Here is a 15,395-nt window from a genome sequence, read left to right as displayed (position 1 = left end):
ACATGAACTCTAGTTCATTGTCATTTAAGCACTAAGTTCTTGTTACTGTATAGTTAAGTATTTGTAACTCTTTCTCTAGTGGTATTCATGTTCTTATTTACCTCTTTGACAGGTATAGCTTACGATCTCCTTACTCCCTGGCTGCTTTTCTCTTGGTTAACTGTAATTACTGTCAATCTGGATGCATCGTTTTCATGTACATGAGACACACAATGAAATCTGGAAGGGTCATTAAGTGAGTCTTAAGTACCTCTACATCAGATTTTCCTTCAATCCTAGGCCCTATTGTCAATAATCTTCCCCTCCCTCATATTTCTATTTTTCTCTATTTTTAAGAGTGACTTTAGAATATGAAACCTACTGTTGATCTATCTGTGGTCCACAGAGAGCTGCCAGGTGACTCGATACTGCCTCCACCTCTTTCCTTAGATTTGTTTCTACAGACATCCAGGCTCTTTATGGCATTGAAAAGCCTGGCTGTCTATAAAAGAAGCTAGAGATGAGGAAGAACTAGCTTAGATGCTTTCTGTAGAGCAGTGGCTTCTACTAGGGGGAAGGGTGAGTAGGAGGAGAATGGAACCAAAGCCTCTCATGGAGACTATATCAATTATTGGAACATTTAAAAATACTTCTTTCCACATAAGCAATTGATGTAGTTTATATAGTCTCAAATGCAAAGAGAATGGTTTATGTAGCCATCATGGGAAGGGAGGTTGCCAGTGACACTCTGTAAAATGTAAGCAAGGCAAATGAATTCTTGTGTTGGCGCCACAGTAGATTTCTGTGAATGCCAGGGTTAACATTTATGAATGTGGCAAACCTATGTTTACTAAAGTCTCCCTGCTTTTCAAACTGAATTGGCTCTCTCAGAAGTGAATGTCTCAGTAGACTGAGACTCAAATGCACATACATGGGAGAACGGGGGAAGAAGGTGTCCAAAAACAACCATGACCTTCAGCAAATAGGGGGATTTGAATATGACCGGGAAAATATTCTACAACTGTTAGTGGATGTGCAATTATGACAATCATATGTAAAACTAGGGAGGTGGTAATGCTGCTTAATGTCAACTTGGTGTGTGACTTTTGCTAGAATGTTGTGCAGTGATCTCCACACTTCAGGAAGACTATAGAAAAAACAGAAAGTAGCATACAAATAGAGGGATTATTGCCTGAAGTTTTAAAAACTAATTAGGTTAGAAAGAACTCTTTCTTTAAACAAAAAAGATAGATAATGGTAGAATAACCACCAAGGTAGGTGGTGTCTGAGGCACAATTACTGCAGATATTAAATCTACTGCAAAAAATTGTTAGTGGGATTTGTGCAATGAATAATCCTCCTATTAAGGAAGTTAATAGTGTTGTTTTCAGGCACTGCTCCTCTTTTCTTCTCACTACATAAAAAAAAATCAGTCACTTTATACATCACAGTATCTGCAGCAGCATCAATGTGATGAGTTCTTTCTCAATTGTCTAATCTCCCAACTCAACCAACTGGCAATGATGCCTTTCAAACAAGACTACTGTATTTTCCCCTCTCATTGAAACTGTCAAATTGAGTTTGAGAGCACTGTTTTAAAATTTTGTTTAACACTAGCTTCTGTCCACACTGGCTAGTCCAAACCATGTTAAAAACTTGGTTTTGCTGAGATTACAAAGTGCAGTTACAGTGAAACTCTATCCTTGGACCTCTGGTTTGCATAGGATCACCTTTCAGTCTTACTCCTGGGGGAATTCTGCTCCACTACGCATGTGCAGAATTCATGTCTACCAGAGATTTCTTTGCTTCCCTGCACAAAAATGACTTTTTGATGGGGAAGCAAAGGGAAGCCTTAAGAGTGCTCATGCAACCCTCTCCAGCAGTATGTTTTGGGTGCCCAGGGTAGCTGGCAGAGATGCAAATCACTGTGGGGCAGGGGAAGACCCAGCTGGTGGCTTCTACCCTGCGCCAGGCTCAGCTGCTAGTCCCGGCTGGGCTGGGGAGGATGGGGCTGGGTCAGACCCACCCCCCTTTTTTTCCCCAAGGCTTCAGGAAGCTCTGCAACCCCCCTCCATGCACACATTTCCTGCGCCCATTGCTCCTCAGCTGCAGGGAGAGCTGCTCCCCCATTGCCTAACCCCTATGCATCCAGACCCCTTCATACCCAGACCCTTCCACGAAGTCTCCCCCCTGCACCCAGAATCCTCCCTGGCCAAGCCCCACTGCACCTGGACCAGTCACCCCTACCTGGATTCCCACTCCATTAAGCCCCAACGAGCTTCATCTGGATACCCCCCCACACTCCCTGCTGAGCTCTATCCCTGCCACACCCAGACTCCCCACCCCCACTGAGCTCCAACCACCTTTACCTGTATCCCCCTGCAGAGTTCCATTACCCTTGCACCCAGAACCGCCCCCAATAAGCCCCTGTGCATCCAGATACGCCCTGCACCCAGATCTCCCCCACCCCCACTGAGCTGCTTGCACCCAGATTACTCTACACAGAACCCTCTCAACCCACACCTGAATCCCCTCCACACTTGGATCCTGCTGGGCTGAGCCTGTCTGCCCACATCTGGTGAACCTGGCACAGAGGGACAGGGCCCTGGGTTGTTTCTGGAGCAGGTCCCTTCCTTGCACCTTATCAGGGTAGGGTGCATCCTCACTGCTTAGTCCGTGTCCTAGGGCGGGGAGCTGCAGAATGATCTCCCACCACTGTGCAGCCAGTGGCCTGTGCTTCCCTGTGCCATGCTGAAGCCTCCACAATTATTTGACAAATTTGCAGAATTTTAAAATATTGTGCACAGATTCAAGTATCAGAGGGGTAGCCGTGTTAATCTGGATCTGTAAAAGCAGCAAAGAATCCTGTGGCACCTTATAGACTAACAGACATTTTGGAGCATGAGCTTTCGTGGGTGAATACCCACTTCGTCAGATGCACGTAGTGGAAATTTCCAGGGCCTGGAAATTTCCACTACGTGCATCTGACGAAGTGGGTATTCACCCACGAAAGCTCATGCTCCAAAATGTCTGTTAGTCTATAAGGTGCCACAGGATTCTTTGCTGCTTGTGCACAGATTGTTTGTTTGTTTTTTTGTTTTTTGGTGTGGTTTTTTTTGTGCAGAATGCCCTCAGAAAATTGAAACAACTGGGTCAATTTTGCCTCTGCTCCAGTAACATATGGAGTTGTGGTGTGTGAAGAGTAATTCCCTCACTGTAGGGTGGATGCAAGTGACTGCGCTGTCCAGCAGCACCCCATGGGCACAAGAATAGGAGTGTGCTGGGGACAGGAGAGGGCATTCTCATAGCATGTGGTCAGATGGAGATTCTGGATTGCAGAACAGCTTGAGTACGGCTGTCATGAGTTAAAGTAGCACAGGGCTGCTTTAAGTCATGGTGAGGCCGCTTCAGCGTTCATAGCAGTCCAGCATACAGGTTGTGTAAACCTGCCTTTCCTTCAGTACAGAATCTAGCCTATTGTAGCCACACACTATAGAAACTACAGATTTAAACAAATCCTTTGTCAAGCATGGGTTTTGGAAGCCAGATGTAAATACATTTTATTAAAAATAGTCTAATGAAGTCACTTTTAATCAGAATTGGAAGCTTATTGCTCAATTGATTGTGGTTTCAGGGAACAATCTTACAATTTGCTGAAGTGACAGCTAAACTCACACTTGTGTCTTTGGTAGCTGGGAGTGTGTGCGCTTCACAAAGGCATTAAAAAGAATAAATTACTTTTCCTGCATGACTGTGTTTTCCTCACCAATTATCGGTTTCCATCTCTCCTCCTCTTTAACTTTGTAGCCTTCCAGCCTTCTAGTGTTTCAAATTGCTCCATGCTAACTGGCTTCTTCAAAATGTGTTCAACAGTTTTTTGTAAAAATTGACATTTGAGGTTTCTTTTTAATTGACTCTAGTTAGAAATCAGTGTGATACAGCTCTGCATTTCTATCAGAGTAACAAAGATCTGTCTGATAAGCCAGGATCATTACATCTGAATTTTATACTTGATCCAACTGACTAAACTTTCATTTATACAGAAAATGCTTTCTGTATATTAAGGGGCAAAGGGGTAATTGAATTATTTATTCAGGGCCTGCTTTCCACCAGTTCACAATATTAGTTGCTCAATAGCTGAGCAGTATTAATAAAAATTGGGATGATGTGATTTTTTTTTAATTCAGTTTTTGATTTCACTTTTAACAGGAGTCTTTTGGGGGATTTTTATTTGTACTTAAACAAAATTGTGCCACTTGCTAAAAAAAGAAATCTGGTTTTGCTGCTTCATCTAAATGACATTCTCTGAATTAAACTTACCAAACATTCCATCAAATATTCTTGGCCAGCTCAAGCTCCCATGTCGGTGTCTCCATTACTGTAGAGTTAAGTTAGTCCCTTTTTAAAATCTGAGTAAGCAGCAGCTGAAATACTGCTAAATGACCTTTGACATAGGAACCCATGAATGCCCCAAGTATGATTTCACTTTCACCATGTTCTTTGTGAACCTGAATGCTTGTCAAATCAGATGTGTGTTTAGACCTTTTCACTGAATGTGCCTGGAGGGAGAGAACAAAGCATGGGGTCAATTTGGCATAATCCCCACATTTATCTTTATTCTGTTATAGTGGCTTGTGGGGGATGGGGTAACTATTCTTCCCAAGGTGAAAGTGCAAGCAGAGTGTAGGGAGGCTATCAGTCATTTCTTCTAGACTTTTTTTTTTTTTTTTTTCTCTCAACAACCTAGCTGGTCTCCTGTGATGTACACATGCTAATCTGGCTGACTAGATAGGTTGCTGGTTGATATGCATGATTGCTATTTGCTCTACTCACCACTGTTATGTAATAGTAGCATCAATTGGCTAGTCATCTGAAGTAAACAAATGTGTATATTTAACCTTGGGCAACAGATGCAGAAGTCTATACTAAACACTGCTTTCTTCTTGGCCTTGAAAGGGGGGAGATGAGTATTTGTGGTATACTAAAGTGATAGGTAAACAGTTAAGTATCTTATTATAAAGACTCCCAACTTAATATACATTTTTACTGTGTAATCTTCATTACGTTTCCTTTTGCAGGTTGTTAGTTTTACTCAAAGTAGTGACTAATAAATTTTCAAAGCAGGTAAGGTTTTGTTGTTTGGGGAAAAATAGATTCCTCTCCTACTAAATTATTACATGGCTCTATAATAGTATTTGAAGATTTTACTCCTGTAGTAGATTGACTTTGCAATAAAGTATATTGGTTCCTGTATTGAGCTTGAGTGGTCTGAATCTGTAAACGAGCCATTGTGTTGTAAAGTACGAGTGGGTGGAGGAACTATATGACAAAGGACCTAGTTACCTTTACAGTTTGTTCGCTGTACCTTGTATACTTTGTTTCAGAAGAAAAGAGCTATTCAGTGTCTTGTGTGAAAGACTGCCTCCTCACACACATGACTTGTGGGAAATTTCTCTCCAACTTGTGGGTTTTCAACTTGTGTAGAGCTACACTGAATGCCTTTGGGACGTGACTCCAAACAGTTTTTTTTATATAAAACATCTTTAGACTGAGCATTTCCTAATTTGACACTTTGATAGTGAAAACAGAAATCAAACATCAAGAGCACCTAAGAGGTGGAATATGTTAGTCACTAGCCCTTTTTAAAAACTTAACTCTTCAGAAAAGATGCCTTTCCAAGGGACTCCTGAAATAGGAAATTTCTTTCACTGAGGCTAAAAATCTTGCTTTAATTTTGGGAGGAGGAAAACACATTTAAATATAAAGAGCTAATTTAGTATTGTCTTAACCAATTCTGGAAGAAAAACTAGTTTTTTGTTAATTGAGATCTAAACCTTATCTGCTGTCCTTGTTAAACTTGATAGTTGTCTTCACGCAAACCCCATACAATATTGAAGTATGTGTAAATTTTTATCTGGGTATTTAATTACTTTAGAAAACAAAGCGACAACTTTTGTTTCTTGTCTACATTAGCACAGCAGAGAATAACATTTTTAAATACTCTTCTGAAAGCTTCTAGGTACACTTAAGAGGTGTGCTTCACTCAAAATGTAACTATTATGGGGATTAAAAATGTAACTATTCTTTCTCTGCACCTACAGTCATTGATTTGTTTTTATTTATTTTACTGCAGTCCTCTTTGGTGTTGAAGTGGGAAAGGGTGTGGGGGGGGGGAAGAGCTAGGTTCATTCCTGGCTAGCAGCTTCCTTCAGGAACTCTTATACTTTTACCTCCCTGAGTTCTTTTCTTAGCCCCAAGCTTATCTTCTGCCCATCTGTACGAATAGCTGCTTTTCTTGTCTAAGAAGGTAATTCTGGGAAAGGATTAATACTGCTAGGCTTTAGTGACATCTCCCAGAGGAGGCTGGTTAAAAAACCCAGCCTGTCTCTGAGGCAGGGCCTTGGCTCCATAAAAGCTCTTGCAATTTTCCCCCATTGCAACCTGCCATTCTCTGACTTTTCAGACCTTACATCGAAACTACTAACCTAAGTTCACAAGCATGTGCTCTTCTGAATTAAAGGAATGCAAGCCATAGCGCGTTTGCAGAACACCTGAACAGCCTCTTCTCATTCATACCAAGGGTGCTTCAGCTCATCTCTTCTGTGTTAGTAGGTCATGGTGAGAGAAGCAGTCTCTGGTAGGTATGTTTTCTGCAACCCAAAAAATGGTTAAACTTCATTTGGAAACCTGTAGGCAAGGAGCACTGGCTTCATCTGCATATATTAAGAATGCTGCTTACTGTTGTACTCAGCAACTGCTTCAATTTAGCCTTAATCTAGTATTGGCGGGGGCGGGGAATTACATTAATTGTGTTGCGAAGGACTTTTTTGACCCCCAGATGCATTCAGAAACTAAGAACAATTCTTTAATGTTTTATGCAAAAAGTCCTTTATTTTACTAGCAAACTGAAAGGACTAGAAGGAATCTTCCTATGTGAAACTGTATGCAATTTTCACATGCCAGCATTGATGTGGAGTGGTCAGCACATACAGAATCACTGCGTTCTCCATGTTGCTTATCAGAGGAGTAGCCTTGTTAGTCTGGATCTGTAAAAAGGGACAAATTGTCCTGTGGCACCTTATAGACTAACATGTATTGGAGCATAAGCTCTTGTGCGTGCGTATTCAGGTGCCACAGGACTTTGTCCCTTTTTCCATATTGCTTGTCTCTCTTCTGATCAGCTGACTTTGGGCGAACATGGCAGCATCAGCTGCTGAATTTGCTAGGTGCTTCCATGGTGGCTGGTTTTTGATGCTAGGCAAGGGACAAGAGTGCTGCTTTGATGAGCGTGGCAAGATGAGTATCAAAGATTCTTCCCTTTATGTGTGTGTCTACAAGTCATTCTGCTAGATTGACAGGGAACAAGTGCCTTCTTTGTCTTGGTCGAGTGTGGTGCCATGCAGGATTGTTGCAGATCCAAAGGATGAAGGTTGCAAAGCCAGCAACATCAAGTATGTTGAAGAAAAGAACCATTGGACACCTATTTACCTTGTACCTGAAGGAATACATTCTTACAAGATGGTCCGTATTACTGCGACCACTTTTAATGTCATTGTAGTGGAGAATTATGTAGGGTTTCTTTTTGTCTCCTCCTATAACCTTGTCATGATGCATCTTCAATAGCATTATTACTGACTTGCCCTTCTTTGGCATATAGGAAACCAGAGTGAATGGCCCAGCAAACCTGAACATTGATGACTATTTTCTTTGTTGTTTTGTGGATGCATCTCACTGGGTATATGTGGCTTATTTCATTGGATTGTTCCAGCATAACTTCTTCACCAGTATTCAGTTTGCTGAAGATCTAACTTAAATTTTGTTGAGGTAGATCTCCAACTACATCTTTCCCAGTGTTACATCAGGTCTGAACATAAGCTCCGAATTATCTGAAGATGAACAATTAATGGAAATGTGGTCTTCCTTTTCAGAACAACTCTAGATGTGATCTGGCACAAAGTCAGTATTATCTAATACATTGTCATCCATATGACAACTCACTTTCAGAGTTGTCAATCATTTTTATAAGATCAGAAGCAGAATATTGTGCCCGTTTGTTTGCCATCTCGAATTGTGCAGCACAGAAAATTACCTCAAGAGTTTCCTGAGTCTGCAGTGTTTGGAGCACCATACCTGCATAGAAAATCCCCTTGTGTGTTAGGTATCCTCAACACAGAGTGGACTGATGCTGGCTCTTTGCCTAACAGGCCTGGAAGGACCAACCTCCCTGGAATACTTTCTATGGGGACTATGCAGCAACAACTGTCATTGCAATGCATTGTCAATTAGTTTATGTTGACTACTACAATACAAGATACTGTATTTGCTTCTAATGAGAGTAACTCCTCACTTAAAGTCCTCCTGGTTAAAGTTGTTTCGTTGTTACGTTGCTAATCGATTAGGGAACATGCTCATTTAAAGTTTGTGCAATGCTCCCTTCTAATGACATTTCGCAGCCGCCTGCTTTTGTCCACTGCTTGCAGGAAGAGCAGCCCATTGCAGCTAGCTGGTGGGGCTTGTAACCAGAGTGGACTGGCAGCCTTCCTATCAGCTCCCCGCTCCTCTAAGTTCCCTGTGCTGCAGCCACCCAGCAGGCTATCAGTCAGCAGTTCGGCTGCCCCAACCCCCCGCCATATGCTGCTCCTGTCCTCTGCCTTGGAGCTGCTCCCAGAGACTCCTGCTCGCTGTGCAGGAGCGGAAAGAAGAGGCTAATGTCAAGGTGTCCCCCTACGCCTGCACCCCACTTACCCCTTCTCCAAATAGAGCAGGGAGGGGACATAGACGGAGAGAGACAGAGCGAGCTTGGGGCAGCAGCTGCTGTCTCAACTTCTTGAGCCACTTAAAAAGACAACGCACTTAAGAGGTGGGTCAGCTTACTTAAAGGGGCTGTGTGCATCTCTCTCTCACACACAAGGTGTGTGTCTGTCTGTCTGCTATGCTGTCTCCCCTCCCTCCTGTTTGTGCTGCGTTGATGAGAGGCTACATTAACAGCAATGTGTTAACCTTTTGAGGGCTCAACCGAGTGCTCATTCATCATTTTAGCAGCAAGGCATTCCCTGGGAAATATCCCTCAGTCTTCCACCCTCTAACTTTACCACCTCAACCAAGCTTCACAATCATCATAGCCTGGAACTGTATTAAATTGTTTGTTTAAAACATATAATGTGGGTATATCTATATAATATATAGTTTTTTGTCTGGTGAAAAAAAATTTCCCTGGAGCCTAAACTCCCCCATTTACATTAATTCTTATGGGGAAATTGGATTCGCTTAACATCGTTTCACTTAAAGTCGTATTTTTCAGGAACATAACTACAACTTTAACGAGGAGTTACTGTATGTAGATTGAATTACTAAAAATACAGGATAATATGTGCGACATGTTTCAGGTACACGTTTGTGTACTACATACAATATTTTCATAAAAATTTTTTCCCACTGAATCATGTACATGTGTCTAGGTGACAGTGTCCTAAAATAGCATAGTTGGAGGGCCACTAAGTCATGAATTACTGCAGTTTATATGCTTAAGGGATATAACATTACCCAGCGAATGTGTGTGAGGTCTAAGTTGTAGAACCATGCAGCGAGCATTGCAGTAATACAATCTTAAAGTGACAATGGCATGGATGACAATCAGCCTGCTTCTAAAGGGAATGGTAGCCTCTAGATCATACACCGAAGAGAACAAAAGGCTGATCTGCCTGCTGATCTCCAACCAGATCTCTAGATTGTGAATCTGACCATCAAATGACAGACACACATTCTCAATTAAAGGGGCAATTGTTCTTGTCTTATCTAAGAGTTATATGCTACTGCCCATCACCATAATGTGAATACTAATGATTTTTACATGGAAGGCAGAAAGTCCCTGATGTACCTATTGTCTGGTTGCTTCCCGCAACCACTGACATCACCTCTGTCTTGTCTAGGGCCTCGGTGAAGTTCAGTCTAGTCTGAGACACTGGGGCAAGGGAAGAGGACTGAGTGTAAGTGGAGGATGAATGGGGGTGAGTGGACAATCTGGGTATGTATGAGTTGGGGCCGTGGCAGTTGAGTAGTTAGTGATGATGGTTGGTGTGGCCTGTGTGTATTTCTCCTTGTCTGTGGTTACGCGAGTGGAAAATCTAGGGGTTTCTTCATTTTGATGTTCATGATAAGGTAGGCTCTTGTCCAGATTGGTAAATTTCCTTGACAATTGTGCAAAACTGTCTTAATGCTTTGTGCACTTAAATGTTACGCCATTAATTGACTCTGCTAGTTAGCTTCTTTTACCACAAAACTTTACTGACGTGGATAGACTCAGGAGCTATGCTTGGATCGTGGTGCCTTTGGCTACCTGGTTGCCCTGCTCTGTGGCACTATGAGCTAAGTGATCCTGGAGAGCTTAGCAGTGCCTCAAAGTGCTGACCGCTAGGGCTGTCCGATCCTATTTTGTTCAAGGTTCTGTGGTAGTGGAAGCTAAATTGCTTCTAGCTGAGCCAGTTAAGTGCTAAGGCACTTGAGAAAACCTTAATTGTTTAACTGATGAAGCAAAAAGCTTGTTTAATATTTTCTCCAGCCTCCATAGTGTAGACTAACAATGCTAATAACTCTTTACTTAAAACTGGCTGTGATTGTTTTGCATCTATTCCACTAGTAAACATTTCAAGTATTTAAACAAAGCCATGTACATTTGAGGGATCTGAAAATTACCCCCCCCCACACTAATTCTTTAAATTCCTCGACTATTGAATATACTTGTAACTCTGTATACAGTTACAAGTATACTCAATAGTGTTTACTTAATGTGGCATACATTTGATGGTACACATTTTGTTTTTTAACAAGTGTTAAACCCTGCTTCAGCTGGAAAGAGGTATCCAATACCTATAAAATTATTTCCTTAAGAATCTTTAGTGTCTACATGCTTTGGGGCAGGGACTTGAAATTTGGTATGTGTTCCCTTTGTGGCAGGGATATGCTTTGGGTGAGCCTTTTGCTGTTCCTGTGGGGAAAAAAATCCCAACTTGGCCAAATTATAATCCTGTGAAAAATCAGTTTGCATATGCCCAGTAGATACTTGTTAGAATTTGGGAGCTAAATTCTCCAAAGATTCCACTGTACTAGGCATACTCCAGCCCAGGGCTGCAGAGGTGGAATAGGATTATTGCTGCTTCGGGCTGCTATGGTACCAAGCGACTAGAATTTAGAGCAAGAAGATTATTTTCTGTACTCCCAGTGCTGCCTCATTTGTTGCAGAGGTTAGAAGGTGGTAATAAATGAGGCAGGTGACTGCAAGAACAGAGGATGGCCTCATGACTAAAGCAGTTGGAATGCTTCCCTGGAGAATTGGATTGTATCCCTGCCTCAGACACAGGATTGATATGTGATGCTTTATAAGTCACTTAAACCAAACTTCACAAGTGATTGCTTTTGACTTCATTTTCTGGGTGTCTTAGTTGAGACCCTGGGTTCTGAATTTTCAGATGTACTGAGCACTCACAGTTGTAACTGAAGTTAATGGGAACTGTGCTTTGAACATATGAAGTACTCTATAGTACTAAACATTCTGAAAAATCTTGCCCTAGGCGTTTGTAAAACGTGCATAATACCTCCCAATCACCTCACTGGGGTGTTGTGGAGATAAATTCACTTTCTGAAGCACTTGGATACTATAATGATGAGTGCCATAGAAAATCCCATGAGGAAACATACTTCTGTATTCAGAGCAGGGTTTGAATAGTGTACAGTAAATAAGGGGTGAGGCCACAAATTGAACAATAAGTACTCTGGGAATTTTGTGCCAAAAAAAAAAATTCTATGCACAGTCTTTTAAAATATGCAGAATTTTTAATTGTCGCAGTAACACTATATAGTCCATGCCAGATTCAATTATTTTGGTAATTAATTTCAAAATACTTGTCAACAACTGTCTGTAACAATGCAGATGCACACATTTCCCCTATGAGTATAGTTAAAGAAACCTCTATGACAATCCGGTTCCTGTTTCTCTGTTCCCTCTCCCCCGCCCCCCTTCCCCAGAGCCCAACCCAGGGAGGGATCAGACATCTGCATCCCTACCCCCTCCAAAACCCAGGGATCCAGAGGGAGAAACAGCCTGATGCTGGGTTTCCAGGCTTATATGGTGTTTCCTGCATGCTGCCTCCTTTCTTCAGGGTTTGCCCATAACCCTCCAGATTGTTCCCCTGCAACAGTGTCTTATATTTATAAGCTGTGGATTGGCTCTCTGCCAAGTCCAAGAGCCTGTAGTGGCAGCGGGCAGCTCTGCAGTGCCAATTTGGGGGTGGGGGAGGAAATTCTGCACAGAACATTAATTCTGCGCAAATTCTGCATTGCACAGTGGTGCAGAATTCCCTCAGGAGTAAATAAGGATAAAACAAAATATTGAATAGTCACTTAATCAATTAGCACAGTTCACCTGTGTATTAAATGAGACTGCAATCCTTTGAAAGTCCATATGTGATCATGTAATTACAGACCATATAGTTATGTAGTTGCAGCTCGCAACATGGCCTTTTTAAGGTTGCATGGGTAACTTTTATTCTGGTATTTCCTAAACTTTGAGTAGTTGACTTCGCAACCTTAACATTCTTTTCATGTAGTTTTTTGGAAGTAACAAAATTATGCCCATGGCAGTTGCATCCTTAGGACAGTGGAGAATTTTGTAACTGTGTGTAAAAAAGCAGTATTAGCTTTCCAGTGTGCGGAAACTTGATAGCTCATAATTTTAACTTTCCTCGCAACTTTTTGTACACAGGGAATGTTAGTACTCCATTTTATTATCAGGCTTGAACAAAAACTTCTGTACTGCACCATTTAAAAAAAAACAACCAACCTGTTTACTATTAAAATTAATGAGCTATCACATGTGATGTTCCCTCTTCTTTCCCGTTGTTCACATCTCCTGTTACAAATAAGTGTTTGCTAATATTTTATTTTGTTTTTACAGAGTATATCAGGCCCCAAAAATCTTATTCTGTAGAGGCTTCTGATTTCTGAAGCAGTTCATGCCAGCCAACTGTCTTCTACTACCATGTATAAAAGCAGTGTTAAACGTAGGCTGGACTTATCTCTGAACTCTTTTTTTTTTCTTTTTTTTTATAATTTAGGCCCTTTAACCCACAATATTTAAATCTATATCCAGCCTGCTGGATAAATAAAAAGGGCACTTGTAGGCCTCCTGCCATTTGCAGAATCACTGCCATCCAAAGTATTTCTTCCAGTGATAAGTAAAAACTGAGCTGTCTATGGCACTTCTCTGGAAATCACTTGAACTTTATAAATATAGTCAATTTCTAATTATCTGAATTTATCAGGAAGTATTTGTGTAATCAGTTTGATAATTGATACAAAGACAAATATACAGGCAATCCTCTGACTTGTGACACAATTTGTTCCTGAAAATTGTCATAAGTCGAAACGTTATAACTTGGAACCGCAATCCACTCCGTTGTAGGACTGAACATTGTAAAGTCGAAACCAGTTGTCATAAGTCAAATCAGTGTGTCACTTCAGAAGCGTCATAAGTGCGTTTGTCATAAGTAAGACGTTGTAAAGTCGAGGATTGCCTGTATGTATATTTTTGAATTGGATAGACCGGAACTATGGATAATTGAGGATGAAATATAGCTGGAGAGCCCTTTACACAACACTAAAAGGCACCACCCATAAGAGCGGAATATGACAACTTTTATATAACTGTTCAGAAAGGGACGAATACAGTATCATCCTAAAACGGAGAGAACTTTTGTGGGTAAAATCATTTAGTCAAAGATAAGGCTAGCTGCTGCTGCTACTACTACTACTGTACTGCAAAATGTGCTTTTATTTTTATCAGATACAATCATCAATAATGTAGCTTCATTACAACCTAACTTAAAATATAGCCTATACACAATTTCAATTCAAACTTTCTAGAAAGTTTGACTTCTACATTTCTTAATGAAATAGATCATCTGGTTCCCCCCCCCCCCCAATGAACGTAAAAGGCCCACTTTTGAATGCGAACTCAGACTGACTAGTGAATTTACTTGTCCATTCTCAGAAAATTACTTCTGTATTTATCCTAAGTGCTGGAAGTTTGTAGAGGAGGCACTGTGTGTTTTAATGTAAAGCAAAAGATAAGTCAAAATGGAGCTCTCTTAGCTATAGTCATGACCAGCACCTCCATAATATAATCACTTAGCAATTAAAATAAACCAATAAAAGCTCCTACTCTGCGAAAGTGCTAATAGGCATCAAACCTAATATCCGCCAGCTTTTTACTCCCAAATAAAGTGGAAGATAAGTACAGAATTTCCACACAAGAAAGGAAGAATGTTGTTGCTGTTAAAGCATTGAACTAGAATTCAGGGGATCTGTGTCTAAATTCCTGGTTCTGCTACAGGCTTGTGTGACCTTGGGTAAGTAACTTAATTCCCTGTTGCTTCAGTTCCTTATCTGTAAAATGGGACTAGTGTTTCCTCTGTCTACTTATAGCTGTAAGTACTTTTGGTCAGGGGGCATCCTATGTGTACAGCACCTAAAAGAACAGCAGATTCTTTATTAATGCTAATATGAGAGAGATCCCAAGATGAACAGCAAGGCTGACAGTTTACAAGTGAGGAATATTTTTCCTGAGCAGTAGTGACGTGTGTGGCCACTTCTTTCAGAGCAGAACCTCATCCGTTTAAAGCATGCATGGGTAGAAACTGCTCACTTTCAAGCAAAGTAACACTTGAATGAAAAATGGTGTAGGAATTCAGCTTAGTTTTCCTATACTGCCTCTAATTTTCATATTGAGTCATCCTGTTCTGAACAGAATTACAAGAAGACTCCATAACACATACTGTTCAGATTTTTTTTTCTTTTTAACTGCATCTGTGCACCCTCAGCACACCAATTTGTGATTTTTTGACTGGTTACTTCTCCTTTCATCACTAAGGGATAACACAGCTGACTTTTGTTTAGGTACTCTTTTTCCTTCTGCTGTTACTTTCTCTCCCTAGTATTTTTTCCTCCTCATAAAGACAAAGTTGAAGCGGTTGCTGACTTATTTTCCTATGATAAAACACATGTTGGATTTGAAATATCTCAGTACTGTTGAAGTGACTAACTTTAAATAGAGAATCATCAGTCATAGTGGCTATCTGCCCTTAGGACTGCATGAAATCTGAGTTGTAGGATGCCTGTCTTCAGATTCTCTTCAAAGCTTCTGAGGCTATTCATTTAGTAAAGGGCCATTCTAGTGCCCCTAAAGTATCTGACAAAAAGACTGATGATGACAGTCCTTGGAAAAGAAAACCAGAGAGTTTATATCTCATTGGGACCTATCAGCTTATTCAGACTCAGTTCAAGGATTAGCATCAAGTAATTGTGTCCTGTAACTATTTCACCTGACTTTTCTTCATCAAATTGAAAAAAGAGCTTGTGAGATT

General features: G+C 41.0%; 1 protein-coding gene across 2 annotated transcripts in view; it reads left to right on the top strand.

Moving 5' to 3' along the window:
* Nucleotides 1–15,395, top strand: part of ZEB1 (zinc finger E-box binding homeobox 1) — a 251,417-nt gene that overhangs the window by 14,215 nt on the left and 221,807 nt on the right. The gene's annotated exons all lie outside the window — the stretch shown is intronic.

The sequence above is a fragment of the Gopherus flavomarginatus genome, chromosome 2, assembly GCF_025201925.1.
Source record: "Gopherus flavomarginatus isolate rGopFla2 chromosome 2, rGopFla2.mat.asm, whole genome shotgun sequence".
Classification (NCBI taxonomy): domain Eukaryota; kingdom Metazoa; phylum Chordata; order Testudines; family Testudinidae; genus Gopherus; species Gopherus flavomarginatus.
This window is presented reverse-complemented; position numbering and strand designations above follow the sequence as displayed.